This window comes from Dromiciops gliroides, chromosome 2, assembly GCF_019393635.1.
Source record: "Dromiciops gliroides isolate mDroGli1 chromosome 2, mDroGli1.pri, whole genome shotgun sequence".
NCBI lineage: Eukaryota > Metazoa > Chordata > Mammalia > Microbiotheria > Microbiotheriidae > Dromiciops > Dromiciops gliroides.
The window spans coordinates 445,310,392-445,326,634 of NC_057862.1; the positions used below are offsets into that span (position 1 = coordinate 445,310,392).

The 16,243-nt window shown below is 36.9% G+C and overlaps 1 pseudogene; it reads left to right on the forward strand.

The window, feature by feature from the left end:
- Nucleotides 1–1,509: 1,509 nt before the first annotated feature.
- LOC122740417 lies at nt 1,510–2,707 on the forward strand (annotated as a pseudogene).
- The last annotated feature ends 13,536 nt before the right edge of the window (nt 2,708–16,243 follow it).

Sequence of the window (16,243 nt, forward strand, 5' to 3'; positions counted from 1 at the left end):
GGCACAAAAGAAAAAAGGACAGAGGGCAACATTAAAAGGCAATAACATACTTTAGAGGCTTAAATTCCATAAGTAATGCTGAGACTAAAGAAGAACAACATTTGTATAAGACTCATGAATCAAAGAATAAAAGTTTAGAATGGAGGAAAAGGTATCATATATAATGAAGAGAATGAAAGAAATATTTTTAAAGAAAAGGGTGCAGAAAATGCTGTTTAAAAAATTATGAACAAAACAAGAATATGGAAAGTAAAGAAGAAAAAAATTATAAAGATCATGAATCAAATAATAAAAAAATTAGAATAGAAAGGGATGATAAATAATGAAGAGAATGAGGGAACATATTTTTGAGAAAAGGGTACAGAAAAATAAATTTTAAAACTGAATAAAACAAATTGAGGGTGTAGCTAGGAGGCACAGTGGATAAAGCATCAGCCCTGGATTCAGGAGGACCTGATTTCAAATCGGACCTCAGACACTTGACACTTACTAGCTGTGTGACCCTGGGCAAGTCACTAAACCCTCATTGCCCAGCCCCCCCAAAAAAAATTGAAGAGAAGCAGGGGTTGTTACTTGACTACTTAACTGAGAGTGATGTGGGCTGGAAATTTGGGGTCAAATTGATTGTGAGTCATCCCAAAGGAATTACAAGATCAGTGTCTCAGTTTCCCAAGTTTTATTGCAATACTGTGGGTGACCACAGGGAAAGAACCAGAATATTGAAAAGGTATCTCTCAAATAAGGAAAGGAAAGCCAGTTATATTTATAGTATGGATAAATTTATTATCAGTCTCATTATAATAATCTCCACCTTGGGGAGGTACAGGGTAGGGCCTGTCCTTCTCATTATAATATTCTCCACTTAGGGGTGTTACAAGGGCAGGCTTATCCTAATTTGGAGTTTCTGGGGTCCTAAGCCAACCCCCGAGGCGGGTACCTTTTTCTGTGGAGGTGTGTTTTGGGGGTTTACATGTCATAAGGTGACTCTGGGGACAAATTTGGTCTTTTCTGCACATGTCTCTTTCGGATTCCCATGGCTAATTTCAAAACATCTCCATTTTTCATTAGAATTTCTATAGGTTGTCTTTTTCCTTTATTGTTATTTTGACCTGACCCATTCTGGTCTGTTATGGATGTTAATCGCTATGGGTATGAGAACCTAATGTAAGTTATCCATTAACTGGGATCTGACTCCCTTTTAGAGCTAATATCTGTACTAGAGCTTGGGTCTTAGGTTTTTCTATTAACCCTTTTTTGCCTCCTACATCAAGAGGATAAGAAAAGAGGGTAAATATTAAATAAATAGATAAAAGGAAGAAAGAAAAAGGAGCTAACAAATTAAGCAGAACTCTAAAGCTAGGGAAAGGGGTCACAAAAAGGAGGATTGGGAGCATAGCTTGAGGGTGAGATGAAAAGACCATGACAGGATTCCTGTTCTGAGCTAACTCTTCTCCTGCTAACCAGAGTTCCTGGAAGGAATCAGACAACTGGACTATCAAAGAAAGGATTATGGCTGCTAAAGAGATTACTGAAAGTCTCCAGAATATGCTCACTTGCCACATTTGTCAGGCCTATCTCATGGACCCAGTGTTTTCCAATCTTATTTCAGTGCCTCCAGCAAAGTTTTCATGCTTACCTCCTGCCATAGGTGCAGGAAAATCTCCCAACCAAGAGGTCTTACTGCTACTTTAAGGAGAAGGGGAACACTCCCTTTTTTGTTTTTGTTTTTTTGGAAAAGATGACCTTTTATCCCCAACAGATATCAGCAGAGGCCTGAGGGGCCCAGCAAATGTGACAGACACCAAGAGGATAAGAAGTTGTTCTGTACTGATGATCGGACCATAGTCTGTGTGTCCTTTTCACTGTCCTAGGAACACTAGGCTCAAATATCTGACCTATAGAAGAGGCTGATGAGGGCTATAGGGAAAAGCTCCAGGAAAATCAAACTTGTATATGGTGATTTAAAAAATGTTCAGTAGCTAATTCTTGAGGTGAAGAAGATACCTCAGACATGGGCTGTTGTGTTGACAAAACAAGTAGAAGTAAAAAGAAAAACATTTGAAGAAAAATTTCAAGAAATAAGTGAATTCCTGAGTGATGAAGAAGAGGAGGTCCACAGTCTTGTGGAGCTAGATGCGGAGCAGAATGAAATGTTTGAGCAGCTGAAGGAGCATGAGTCCTAGCTAGAAATACAAAACATAGAGAAAAAGAGGATAAGCAAGCTCCAACTGTTAGAGTACAGGAATGACCTGAGGGAGATGGCCATAACAGTGAAAGAAATCTCAGGTGCCAGATACGGACCTTCTGCAGGATTCAGAAGACACATTGAGCAAGAGTGAGTCCCTCTTGCTTCAAAAGCCAGAACCTTTCACACGAAAACTGAGTGATTCTTATTGCATAGATTTAAGAGAATTTCTGAGGAAATTTTAAGTATCATAACTGTTGCAATGTCATTATCCATATGAACTACCAGATGATGACAGAAAGAGAACTTTCACATTTGCAGATATATCCTATGGTCAGCTGTATGCTATTTATACCTGTGGAAATCTCCACTACATGAATGGGAGAGACATATCTATTACCTAACTAAGTATGGATGCTATTTCTGAAGAGGGAGAAGACTTTCCTCTTTACCTGTTACTGTTTGCCAATTGAAAGGGAGTGCTCTCTTAGTGACTTCTCTCCTCACCCTTCAAGACCATGAGGTAATAAGTACCTTTTTTAAAGTACCTGAGCTTGCCTAAAATAACTTAAGGCAAGCACTAGGTGTTACTGAGAACAGAAGGAAAAAAAATCCTAATTAAAAAATATATATATATGAGAAAAAAATTGAAGGAAAAAACTCTCATGCCTTAAAAAGTGAGTGGATTGAACAGTCTACTAAAATTTTAAAAAGGGTTATAGATGATTGGGAAAATAAAACATCACAACATGTTGCTTACAAGAAATACATTAAAAAACACTTCAGCAGCTAGGTGGCACAGTGGGTAAAGCACCAGCTCTAGATTCAGGAGGACCTGAGTTCAAATCAGCTCTCAAACACTTGACACTTACTAGCTGGGTGACCTTGGGCAAGTCACTTAACCTTCCTTGCCCTGCAAAAAGAAAACAAAACAAAAGGCATTCTATTGTATTCTTCTTTTAGAAGCTTTAAATTCAAATGTGTAAACAGTTAGCAGTTTTATATGAGTGGAAAGGTAAAAAAAATGTATATATCGCCTATAGAGATTCCAGAAAATCTTATTTATTTCCCATCTACATTGTTTCCCTCAGTCCAGGTTAAACTTTATGTGCTCTAGGAAAGATATACATTAAATTGGTCTCATGGCAAATGTTCCATGTTTCCCCTAACAATGAATGGGTGACCCTGGACTAATTACTTAACTTTTCAGAACTCCAGGTAAATCTTTAAATGAATAAGTTTCAGAGAAACTGCCAACATGCTTCCATAGAAAGTTTCTTCATCCAGAACCTTTCTTTATTCTTAAAATCAGAGATCTAGTCCATAACTTCATCCATATCCTAGGAAGCAATGCTAATATTCTTCTGTCTTCTTCCTCCATAGTGATTAATAAATTAATTTATATTCTATATTGAGATTGGCTTTAACTATCAGATCTTAGTAAGTCAAGATGTTATTGGATGATGCAGTTTCAGGTTTCTTGGCTTCTTTGTTATATGTTATTTAAAATATTTTTGGAGCTAGGTGTTTCTGTCTAAATTATTGGAGAACTAGGCTGGGACTTCTAAAATATTGCTACTTATGAATTAATGGCTATTGCACACATTTAGGTAGTAAGCATTTATTGAATTATATTAAATACTAGGAGAGCATTGACCACATTTAACAAAAGCTGAAAAAAACCCAGCACCATATTCTCTCTGAGAGAACATATGGCCCCAAGCAGATTTCAGAAGCCCTATGCTATCTACAGATGAGAACACTCACCAATCCAACAGCCTTCCCAGTCTAGTGTGTGACTCAGAATGACATTTACTTCATGATCTCTGTCTCTTTTACTCTTCTGATAGAGGTGGCTCTTACACAATGATCAAAGCTAATTGGCTAGCATGATTCAATTCCATTGGCTGACATGACCTGAGGGTGGTCCATATTAAAATGAGCTTTAACATGATGACATCAGGGTCTAGTGCAAAAACAGATCTTCTGAGGGCAAAGGCACATTCAAATAGGTGTGATTTCACTGTCTTAGACACAAGGGTGTCTATCTCCATTGTAGCTTTGGGCTGGCACAGAAAGAAATTAGCTAAAATTTCTGAACTAAACTTTCCAAAGTGGGGTCCCTGGGTTCCCCCAAAACCCCATAATTAAAAATTATTTTCTCACAATAACCATCAATTTATTTACATTGTTTAAATTTGTTTAGGAAATGGTAATAGCATATGCTAATGCCATTTCTTTTTCAGAATCAATAACCTTATAAAATAGATTTGTTGGTAATTCTTCTCATTTCCATTAAGGGTTTTCTTTTCATCATTACCCTTTCTTTTAATTTAGTGTTGATTTTGTCTATTGCCTTCAGGAGTTGAGATGATACAATGGAATACATGCTAGATTTAGCAAAAGTGGACTTGGGTTAGTAGCTGGGTTTGTTTGGGGGGGAATTGTGACCTGGATCAGGAGCCAGCTTACCCAAAGCATTGGAGGCTCATCAAGAATCTTGTAAAATTAAAAAAAAAAAGATTTATTAGCAGAGAGTAAAGTATGGCCAGGAACAAATCAACATGGTGACTGGCCCAGTGGAGCAAGAGAAGACCTGGTCTTTTGTATCTTTACAAAACAAAGGGGAAGGAAAGGCATTATAAAGAACTGGGAGGGAAAAGCAACAATAAGGAGGGGATTTTGGAATAATGGAGTATCAGTAAGATATGCAGCAGCCATCCATATCTTGTATATCATCTTGCAAACCTAGGTATTACTTACTAAGAACATGTCTGCCACACCTCATAGGGGATTGGATTCTTTTGTATTTCTTGGGTTCCCACTGCATTCCCACAACAGGTTGATTTTTTTTTAATACTACTTATGTTATGCTGTGCTAGCTACTTTGGCCACTAGGTGGTACAATGGATAGAACACAAGGCCTGGAGCCAGGACAACTTGAGATCAAATTCTGCCTCAGATACTTGTTAACCTGGAAATTAAGGAAACAATCAATATAGGAGAAATAAGGTCTTTAATGGGGCAGAGGAACTATAGCTCTGGTATCACAAAGCTCAGAAGCTAGGAATGCCCAAAGATGAGAACAGAGGACAGGGTTTTTAATGGGGTAACAGAACAAAAAGGGAACCAAAAGATTGCTCCAGAGTGACATATTGCTAATTAATGTAAATGAACCTTTGACAAAAGAAATAATAGAACAGCTCCTAATTTAAGTATAGGCATTACTGACTCTGAATAGTAACTACTTAATGTAGGTGGACCCTTTTTACATAATAACATAAAGTCCAGGGAGTAAGGTGGGGATCATAGGGAGGGGATAAGTTGCTTGGGGGAAGGTTCATAAGTCCATCAAGAGTCTGGAAATGACAGTCAGCCCCAGGTAATTCACTTGTCTGGGAAAGAGGGGACTGGGGAGGGGAATCAGTTCTCAGTAAATTTTGCAGTTCTCATACTTAATAGCTGTTTGATTCTGGCTAAGTCACTTAACCCTGTTTGCCTCAGTTTCTCTATCTATAAAATATGCTGGAGAAGGAAATGGCAAACCATTCTCATATTTTTGTCAAGAAAATCCCAAAAGAGTTCACAAAGAGTAAGACATGATTGAAGTGACTGAACAATAACAAAAGTTACTTAACCCCTTTAAGTCTATTTCTTCTAATGTAAAATGAATTAATTACACTAAATTACCCAATTCCTATTCTTCTCAAAGCCTATGATAGTGTGAGAGTCAATTATCTAATTCAAATCCTACTATTGATTTAGAAATGCTTGGATCCTAAATCAGTAACCAAACATTCTTGTCTTCAGACAATACCATGTTTTTTGATGGTCACCTCTTTCCATGTCTATCAATTTTGAACTATTTTAGAAGAAGGTACCCATGTTATATAAATATTAGGGTTTACATAATTTACGAAAGGCTTCTTTCAGTTCTCAACCTAAACCATATTTTCCTTTTTCCCCTTTATTTCCATATTTTCCCTTTATTTTTGCACTGTACACTTTCAGTTTGGAATTAACAAGCTACATAATGTTCTACAGTTTGAAAGATTCGATTAAGTTCTTCCCAAAATTTGTCTATTTTTAATATTTTGTGAAAGATATTGGTACTGAGGTTCTTAATGAAAAACTCAGAATCACTCCTGCCAAAATAAGACATTCAAATAACCCTTTTGTAGAGGCTCTGCGTAGGGTAGGCACTTAATAAATGCATGTCCAATTTAATTGAACAATGGATAGGCTAAGCTTGTGTGATTGTGCATATATGATCATCAATAATTCTAAATGTAGTATACTACAAGTTTGTTAACGGTCAATTATGTGTCCCATCAAGTCTTAAATTAGGAAATGTAAAGGGATAATTTCTGATCTGATAAATTTGCCATATAATATATGAGCAAGTTATCTGCAAGTAAATATCAAGAACAAATTCCACCCTAAATCAACAACAGTTCAATTCAATAAACATTTCTTAAGCACTTAGTATGTACAGTGCACTGAGCTGGGTTCTCTGGAGATAATGAAGAAGCAGCATCTTCAATGAGCTTACAATCTGTTAGGGAACATCAGGCAAATCCAGAAATGAAGAGACTAGAAATTGTTTGATGTGATCAGGACAGTTTCAAACAGTGGTATGAGAGATTTCAATAGGGAAAGATCACAACTGGGAGGACCATAAATGACTTCTTGCACTAGGTACCATCTTAGCCTTGAAAGAAGATAAGATTTGAACAAGTAGAAATAGAGGGAAAGAGTATTCCAGGTGTGAGGGGGATAGGCACAAAGGTAGGAAAGAACATCATTATGGCAATGTGTTTCTATCAAGAGAGGTATAATATATTTTGTTGTTTTGTTTTGTTTTTCCTGCTTGTTAATCATATCCCCCCCAACACACACACACACACACACACACACATACTGGGTTCCAAAAGCACTTGTAAAACCCACGTCTTTTATTATTTCAGCAGATTTTCATAAGTCTCCATCTTTCAATGCATATTCTACATGAAACCAATGACCTCTACAAATCAAAAAGTTTGACTGTTTGGAAAAAGAACTGAAGAAGAGGAAATAGAGTAGCATCATTAAAATAAAACAAAACAAACAAAAACAAAAACATTATACAGTGTCAGAAGAGCTGAATTTGAATTTATAATAGCTAGCAGCTTTTTACTCTGAACGAATAACTTAACCTGATCCTTGATTTCCTCATTCTAAAATGAAAAGGCTGAACTACATAATTTCTAAAGTTTCTTCTTCTGACAATGGAGCAAAGAAGGAAAAAGTCTGTGAAGATGATGGTGTGATTTGAAAAGAAGAATTGAAGAGGGTAGAACATTCTAAATGGATAGCTTCTTATTTTTTCAGTGAACTATGAGACAAAGACATATGCTAAGAGTGAAGGGGGTTTGGACCTATGCCCAAAGGGCTATAAAGCTTTGCATACCCTTTGACCCAGCAACACCACTATTAGGTCTTTTCCCCAAAGAGAACATAAAAAAGGGAAAAGGACCCATATATACAAAAATATTAATAGCTGCTCTTTTTTTGGTGGCAAGGAATTGGAAATTGAGGGGTTGCCCATCAATCGGGGAATGGCTGAACAAGTTGTGGTATATGAATGTAATGGAATACTATTGTGCTGTAAGAAACAATGAGCAGAGGCAGCTAGATGGCGTAGTGGATAGAGTACCGGCCCTGGAGTCAGGAGTACCTGAGTTCAAATCCGGCCTCAGACACTTAACACTTACTAGCTGTGTGACCCTAGGCAAGTCACTTAACCCCAATTGCCTCACTTAAAAAAAAAAAGAAAGAAACAATGAGCAGGAGGAGTTCATAGAAATCTGGAAAGACTTGCATGAAGTACTGATGAGTGAGATAAGCAGAACCAGGAGAACATTGTACACAGTATCAACAACATTGTGTGTTGATCAACTGTGATAGACTTGATTCTTCTCAGTAATACAATGGTCCAAGATAGTTCCAAAGGACTCATGATGGAAAATGCTCTCCAAATCCAGAAAAAAAAAAAAAAGAACTGTTGGATCTGGATGCAGATCGAACCATACTATTTCTATTGTTGTTGTTGTTTTCCTTTTTTGAAGTTTTTCCTTTTTGTTCTGATTCTTCTCTCATAATGTGACATGCAGAAATATGTTTAATGTTATTGTAGATATATAACCTATATCATATTATTTGCTGTCTTGGGGAGGGTTGAGGGAGGGGAGGGAGGGAGAAAAATTTGAAACTAGAAATCTTATAAACACAAATGCTGAAAACTATCTGTAAATGTAACTGGAAAATAATAAAACATTTATATGGAAAAAAAGAGTGAAGGGGAAGGTGGTAGTGTAGGTGGCTTGAGAAGAAAAGGGTTGGTTTGGAACAGTTGCTAAGGAAATAGTAATAGAGATATAATCTTTTCAAGTTGTTAATAAACACTTTTGGAATACAAAGATGTGTTCACATAGCTCTTTCCATATCATAAACCTGAACAATAGTTAAAAAGCCAAAGCAAATTGGTGTCAGGAGTGGGATTCTTGAATTAAAAAATAACTTTGAGTGCAATAAACAAAACAAAACACTCAGATCCTTCTTATAAAAGCAGCAAAAAAAGTTAACTTCCAACCATATCAGGTCTCTATGTACACAGTTCACTACCTACTGCAAAAGGATGTTGATTCTCAGACATAGAAAAAGCACATTTGGGAACAATTTGAGTAACTAGTCAAGTTGAGGGTGACTGTGTTCTTGTGATATCTCCCTTGATACACATACTGACTTACATTTTTTTTTAACAATTGCTAGCCTCTTGAGGAATTGTTAGCCTCTCAAATGATTGAAAAGATACCAATTAAATTAAGTTAAACTCAGTGAATATTTACTATTTATTTTGTGCTAAGCATTAGGGATACAGAAACAAAACAAAACAAAGAAAATAATCTTTGTTCTTGATCAGTTTATATTCTACTGGGGATTCCTTACATTTTTTTTCTCCCTGGGAATGTTAGGAACACCAAGATGAAATATCTGCTAAATTTGTAGGCCAAAAGCAATATCACTCCCCAGGAAATAAAATGAAATAGTCATTAAGAAATTATCGGTAACTGTCTTCTATCCATTGATTGTTTTGTGGTTTGATATGAAAAAAGAGTCAAAATGAAAATCAAAAATATATTTATTAAGCACATGCAATGTGTGAGGCACTGTGACAAAAACTGAGGATACAAAATATGTATAAAATAATCCCTGCCCTAAAGGAGTTTAGAATATAATGGGAGGAAGATAACACATAAAAAGGAACAGGTAAATGGGGGAGGGGAAGCATGATGAAGTCCTGTAGCCTGGGATGGAAATTATCTGAGGAGGTGTGTGACAAATTTGATGTCATCTTGCAGAATTATGTATTTCTGGAGAGAATTAAATCCAGGAGAGAAGTTGGTTTGAAATGATGAAGTAAATATTGTAGGTATTCTCCTCAAACAGAGTATCTGTGATCTACCAGATGTCCACTCCTACTCTCTCCAACCAAAGAGAGTGAAGGGCCCCAGGTACAGGAAGTACTGAAGCAGATGTGTGTTTTAGGATTTATTTACAGAAAAATGAAAGAAAACTATTCCAAGAGCCTAAACTTGATGTGTTTCATATTTTGGCAACCCCTACCAAGTATGAGACCTGGTCAGTGGTGCATTTCAGCACTTTAATAGGACATAGCCATGATATAGCTAAATGGTATTGAATAGTGAGAGCATACTTGACTGATATGCTCTCACTATGCCATGATCAGAGATGAAGACGTATGGGGCAGGATCCTTTGGGAAGCTCTTTTTGAATGAATTTTTCATTTTATAATTTAGGTGTCCAGTGTCAATGGTCATAAAAAAACTCAGATATGGAATATAGCCACACAAAAGAAATCCATAGAGTCAAATGGCCTAAATGGAAGCTCATTTAGGAGTATGCCTGGAGGTTATGGCCTTTGTATGATTCACTCATGACCAGAACAAACACAATAAAAATCAAGGCATAGTTGAAAGAATGCTGGATTTGAAGCTTTGTTCTTTAGTACCAATGTGACATAGAGTATATCAAATTCCCTGGGATCCAATTTCCTCATCCACAAAATAAAGGGGTTGGACCAGATGAGCTCAATGATTTGGGTGTACTAGACACCACAGCAGATTATTAAATAAATCTGACCTGGCCAGCTCTTCAGGTAACTGCATCAGGGAAGGTGCATCCCACTGAGGTGTGCTATTTTCTACTTGGTGCAAACTGACTCCATTCTAATAGAGAAGATATATATATATATATATATATATACATATATATATATATATAAAATTTGGTATATTAAAAAAAATCTTCCTATCCTCTAAGTATTGCCAAATTTTACCCTTATTTTTATTTATTAATTTTTTTTTCTTTTTTGTTTTTAAATTTTAAACCTGAAAGATAGCAACAGGCATTACTTCCATATACAAAGAATAAATATCAAAACAATATTGCATATGAAACCACAAATCTCTATTATGTTCAGTTTATTTTTGTTAAGCAGAACAATTTAGTTCCAAGACTATCCTTCCTGCATATTTTTTCTGACATTCATTCCTTCTCTCTTATGTGTATTTTAAAATGTATTATTGATGCTAGTTTCAATTTTTTGGCATCACTATTATTGGTCCCTTCTCCCCCTTTGGTTCAACTAAGATTGGCATCTCAAAATTTTCCCTTGAATTTTGAAGGCAAAAAGCTCATAAAGAAATGAGCATTGAGGTACTAACAGAGTGTATAGTACTGGAATCTTAATTATGGCATTGAATATACTCCAGTTACTGATCAAATATCCCACTAAGGATATTTGATCCTATGGGAATAGGGTTGTTGGGAAGATGAAATGAAGTCATATTTGTAAAAGTTTTTAACAAAATTTAAAGCACCATATAAATTCTAGTTATTATTTTGGTGATAATGATGATAATGCAGAGCTCTGTCTCACTTAAATCTAATTCACACACAATTCAAGTTATGGATGTTGTGATGTTATTAGTACTCTGCAAGAATGAAGGAACAACAATAACTACAACAATTTCCAAGAGTAGTCCATGAATATGGGATAAAATGAACTCTGCATATATCATATTATACTAGAATTATATAATTGTGGAATGAGTTCTATTTGAGTCATTAGTGGATCAAAGCCTAAAAAACTGGGAAGGTAGTTTTGTTTTTGTTTTTTTAAGAAAGTGCTTTATAACATTAAATTGTGATCATTGAATAGGTTCATCTCTTCTTTGGCTAGGATACATGGTTCTGGGAATAAAAGGAGTAAAGAAAAAAAAAGAACATGTTAGCTAACATAGATGTTAATGAATCACAGACTTTAAAAATTTGATGATCATATCCATGAGCTCTGAGTCTCCCACTCTAATTATTCATGTACCTTCAATTAGCTCCCTAGCTGCAGAACTCTCCCACGCCATGTGCCATGGATAGTCGTGCAGCTTTCTGGTGTTATAGAGCTTGTTTTCTCCAATCATCTAACAAGAGAAAGTAGGAACTAGTATATAGGGTGTGGAATTGATCCAGATGGTGCTCACTCTATATTGTGTTTATTATTAGGAATAGTTCTGTGCCATATCTTTTTTATCTCTGACATTCTATCCCCACATTGTATATAACCCAGGCCGTTCAGTTATGCTTTTGGCAATGGCCTGCATATGATTCAGTGTCGATATATACCACCTCCCAAGTTTCATCCCTGACATGTGTTTCTGAAATATGAATCACTCCAAGCTCAGTCTCTTGGGATGATTTACTTTCCTCTTTATGTCACATCACCAAACCAGCCATTTTTTGGAGGGCAAGAGAAAAATGTTTTCCCCTGGGCCATCTATAGAGAGTACTCACCCAGGTTTGTTTTAAACCCCATGGGAAATCTGGTGTAGTGACTCATAAGTTGGAATCCCTGAGGTTAATTCCCATGAGGTACTATGTCCTGAACTGCATCTGCACTCTGTATCTTTCTGGGTACGATAGTCTGAGACAAGTTTGGAGACATTGAAGATGAAGTTGCATATCACTATTAATATAACAGTTTAGGGTTGGAACTGTAAATCACCCAAAATAAAAAAGGATGAGTGAATTATATCAGATTTTTGTGAAACTATAATGATATTTGTGGGAATATTGATATTTGTGAGAATAATGATATCTGTGAGATGGCCATGAGTATACCCTATATTTGTTAAAGATTTTGATAACTTCACAGGTTTTGTGTATATTGCTGGACAACCAAGTTGAAAGGTAGACATTTAATAAAAATAGATATGGTGTCTTTGTAAAAGAATAGGGAAGAAAAAAGAGTATGTAAAGATACCTGTGCCTACACTATTAAGCTTTGGGGAGGGGGGCACTGTGGCTCAGTGGATAGAGCATAAGCCTGAAGTCACAAGGACATTTTTCTGAGTTCCAATCTGGCCTCAGACACTTACTGTGTGACCCTGGGTAAATCACTTAATCCAGTTTCCCTCAGTCTCCTTATCTGTAAAATGAGCTGGAAAAGGAAATGGAAAACCATTCTGGTATCTTTGCCAAGAAAAGGCCTAGAAAGGGGCCTTGAAGAATTATATATGACTGAAATTGACTGAACAGCAACAGAGTGAAGCACTGGAAACAATAATGACTAAAAGTTGAAGATAGAAAAATTATGATTGCATATAAAGATAACCCTAATAATTAAAGTCAACTAAAAGTAGAATAAGCTGCATTTGTTAGCTAAAGCACTCTATCTCACTAGGAGGCTAGATAACCTCTTATTGTAGATAGTAGAGAAATGTGTTGGATAAGGAGGTCTCTGAAGTTGCTTTGAACTCTGAGATGTTGTGATTTTGTATATGGCGTTTGATGCATTGTAAGCACCTTGAGAACAGAAATTTTAATTAGTGTCTTTGTCATCCTAATGCTTAGGATAATACCTAGAAGATAATAGATACTTCTTTTTTTTCTCCCTCACTACATTTGAGTGAATAGACAATATCTATTATAGGTCTCTTCATGGGCATGGCCCCAGCAGCCTACTCTTTTCATGCAGGGCAACTTGGAGGTATGAGTAGATTGCTCTGCTATTTTTTTCTGTCCTATATGTTTATTCTTTTCTTTCTTATGTCAGAGTATATGAAATGAAAAGTATTGGGCAGAGACTTATGAACTACAAAAGACAGAAAACATCTAGGAGCTACATTCCATGTGTTAAGGGGTAAAATTCTAGCTAAACTGTCTAAAATATCTAATGAGTGGTCGCCAATAAATTATAAGATTTAGCAAGAGTTAGACTTTTAAGCATTTATTAAGGAGAATAAGAATTTGGTAAAGAGAGAGAAAGGCCTAGATTCCTGTCTATTAAAGGGAGAGCACATTTCTAGCTCCGCTCTCCACCAGAGTCCAGAGGAAAAAGCACGAGAGTGAGCGCCAGTCTCTTCCTTCCTCCTCCCACTAGCCCGCGTCACTTCCTGACTCCTGGTCTTGCCCTCAAAGACCTTCGCTTCATGGGCAGAACTCTTCTACAGTAAGTCTCCAGCAGGTGGCGTCATTCCAATCGTTACAGTCCCCCCTGTTGTTCCTCAAGAAACAAAATGTTTCCTTGACGGAACAGTAAAAACAATATAATAACTATTGCTAACTAATAATATGTGAACAACAATATAGAAAAGGAAGAGAGGAAAGTTTTGTCCAGAGGGGCGATTTTTTTTTGTCCTCATGAACCGACGCTTTGACATTGGTCTTGCAAAGGGAGGGCCTTTGCAGAGAATACATGTTACAGATAGTGTATATTATAACAGAAAGAGAAAAGAGAAAAAAAAATAACAAAAACAAAACTGTTCATTTAAAGTCTCTAAAAGTCTTTTCTCAGATGTCCTCTAGGTGTAATCATGGAATGGAAGTCTTTTCAGGGGTTGATGTGTGGATGCTGGTAATCAGCCAGGAAAATTTCCTACAAAATTGAGCTTAACACAACTTTAAAATAGCTTTGTCAATAATCAAATCAAACAATGAAAGTTCTCAAAAACATGTCTAAGGGAATTCAGAATCTTAGTTGTTACACATGAAACATATAATAAAACAAAAATTGAACCATTCTTTAAAATTATAATATTATTACAGTCCCCCTTTATGGAGGGTAATTGAGAAGACAATTGCTGCGATATTATTTTTTAAAAATAATTTTTATCTTTGTTTCATCACTTTTTGCATCATCTGCCTAATTATCCTCATGCCATTATGAGAAATGTTAAAATCTAATATAATTGGTAACAGGTGTCAAGGCCAAATTCAACACTGTTATTTATCATGACACCTGAGATAATTATGGGGGTTACCATAAAAGAACAGAGAAATGATGGGATATGAGCATTCCCACACTTGAGCAATATGTACTGTCCATGCAGTATGCCAGGCTTAAAATAGGTGGATGGAATATATGTCCATGCCACCGAACATATTGGAGGAAACTGAGTCAGACTTAATCAGATGCATGGGATTGAGATGTCCATGGCATCAGGCATATAGGAGGGAGCATAGAAGCCAGGTGTAGAAGTGAGATGGGTGGGATGAATACTTCCAGCCATCTGTACAATATTGTGGGGAAAAATAAAATAAAATATTAAACCAAGAGAATCCAACCTCAACATTTGTCAAAAGCCGTTCCCTCGGCCATACCTTGACTTCATGCATGTCTCCCCTCATGTGACAGTTCAGTGTGTGCTCTTGCATGTATTCCTCTTGTGATTGGATGGCATCTTGGCCAACTGGCATCTGATAACTCAGAATAAAGGCAATTAATGTCTTAAATGATAAGTTCCCATAATCCAAGTCTCATATGGATTTAAAATTGAGGATAATAAATGATTGCAAAAAATGTGAATACATCTTGACTCAGAACACAATATATAATTATGCCGAGACATTGAGCGACTTTGAGAAGGAAGTCCTGCCAAGGCGGGGGAGTCCGCTGACACGCGGAGCTAGACCCCTGCCACTTTGGCATGCAGAGAATGAGAGAATGTAGGACTTGGAGAAGAAATTCTAATTCTAATTACAGGCGAAATCAAAATAGAAATAGATCTTTTCGGAGGAATACAGACGCCCGCATTCTGCGTTCCCGGCGCTCCCCTTTACTCAAGTCTGGGCCTTTTGGGAAAAAATACATAGAAAACACTTGTAGAACTAGCACTTGAGCTAAAGTGGGGCAAGTTGCTCTATGGCCAAAAAGGAGCACCAATTCAAGACAGAAAATATAAAAGCGCGAGAGTGAGCGCCAGTCTCTTCCTTCCTCCTCCCACTAGCCCGCGTCACTTCCTGACTCCTGGTCTTGCCCTCAAAGACCTTCGCTTCATGGGCAGAACTCTTCTACAGTAATTCTCCAGCAGGTGGCGTCATTCCAATCGTTACACATGCTCTTTCTTGGCAACCAAACACTGAAAGAAATAACCTATACCAAGAAATGAGTTGGAACTGGCAAACAGGATGCTATTTTCTTGAGCAACATCATCCTACGACTATGCTATATTTTGAAGTGAATGTGGTGAAGGGATTTTTTTGTAACAACTACTTTATGCCAGGGGCAGCTAGGTGGTGCAGTGGATAGGCCCTGGATTCAGGAGGACCTGAGTTCAAATCCAGCCTCAGACAGTTGATACTTACTAGCTGTGTGACCCTGGGCAAGGGTCAGCTGACCCCCATTGCCTGGCCAAAAAACAAAAAACAAAAACAAGCAACTACATTATGCCCCCCCCCAAAGAAAAAAATCCAAAACAAAACAAAATTGGATGAAAGCACCAGCCCTGGATTCGGGAATCCCTGAGTTCAAATATGGTCTCAGACACTTGACACTTACTAGCTGTGTGACCCTTGTCCTGTGGGCAAGTCACTTAACCCTCATTGCACCACAAAAACAAAACAAAATGAAACAAAAGCAACCACTTCAAGTTTGAGCATACTCACCCCAGTGACCAAGTAGTATAAGAACAGTGTATCCAAATTTGGGAGGATATTTTG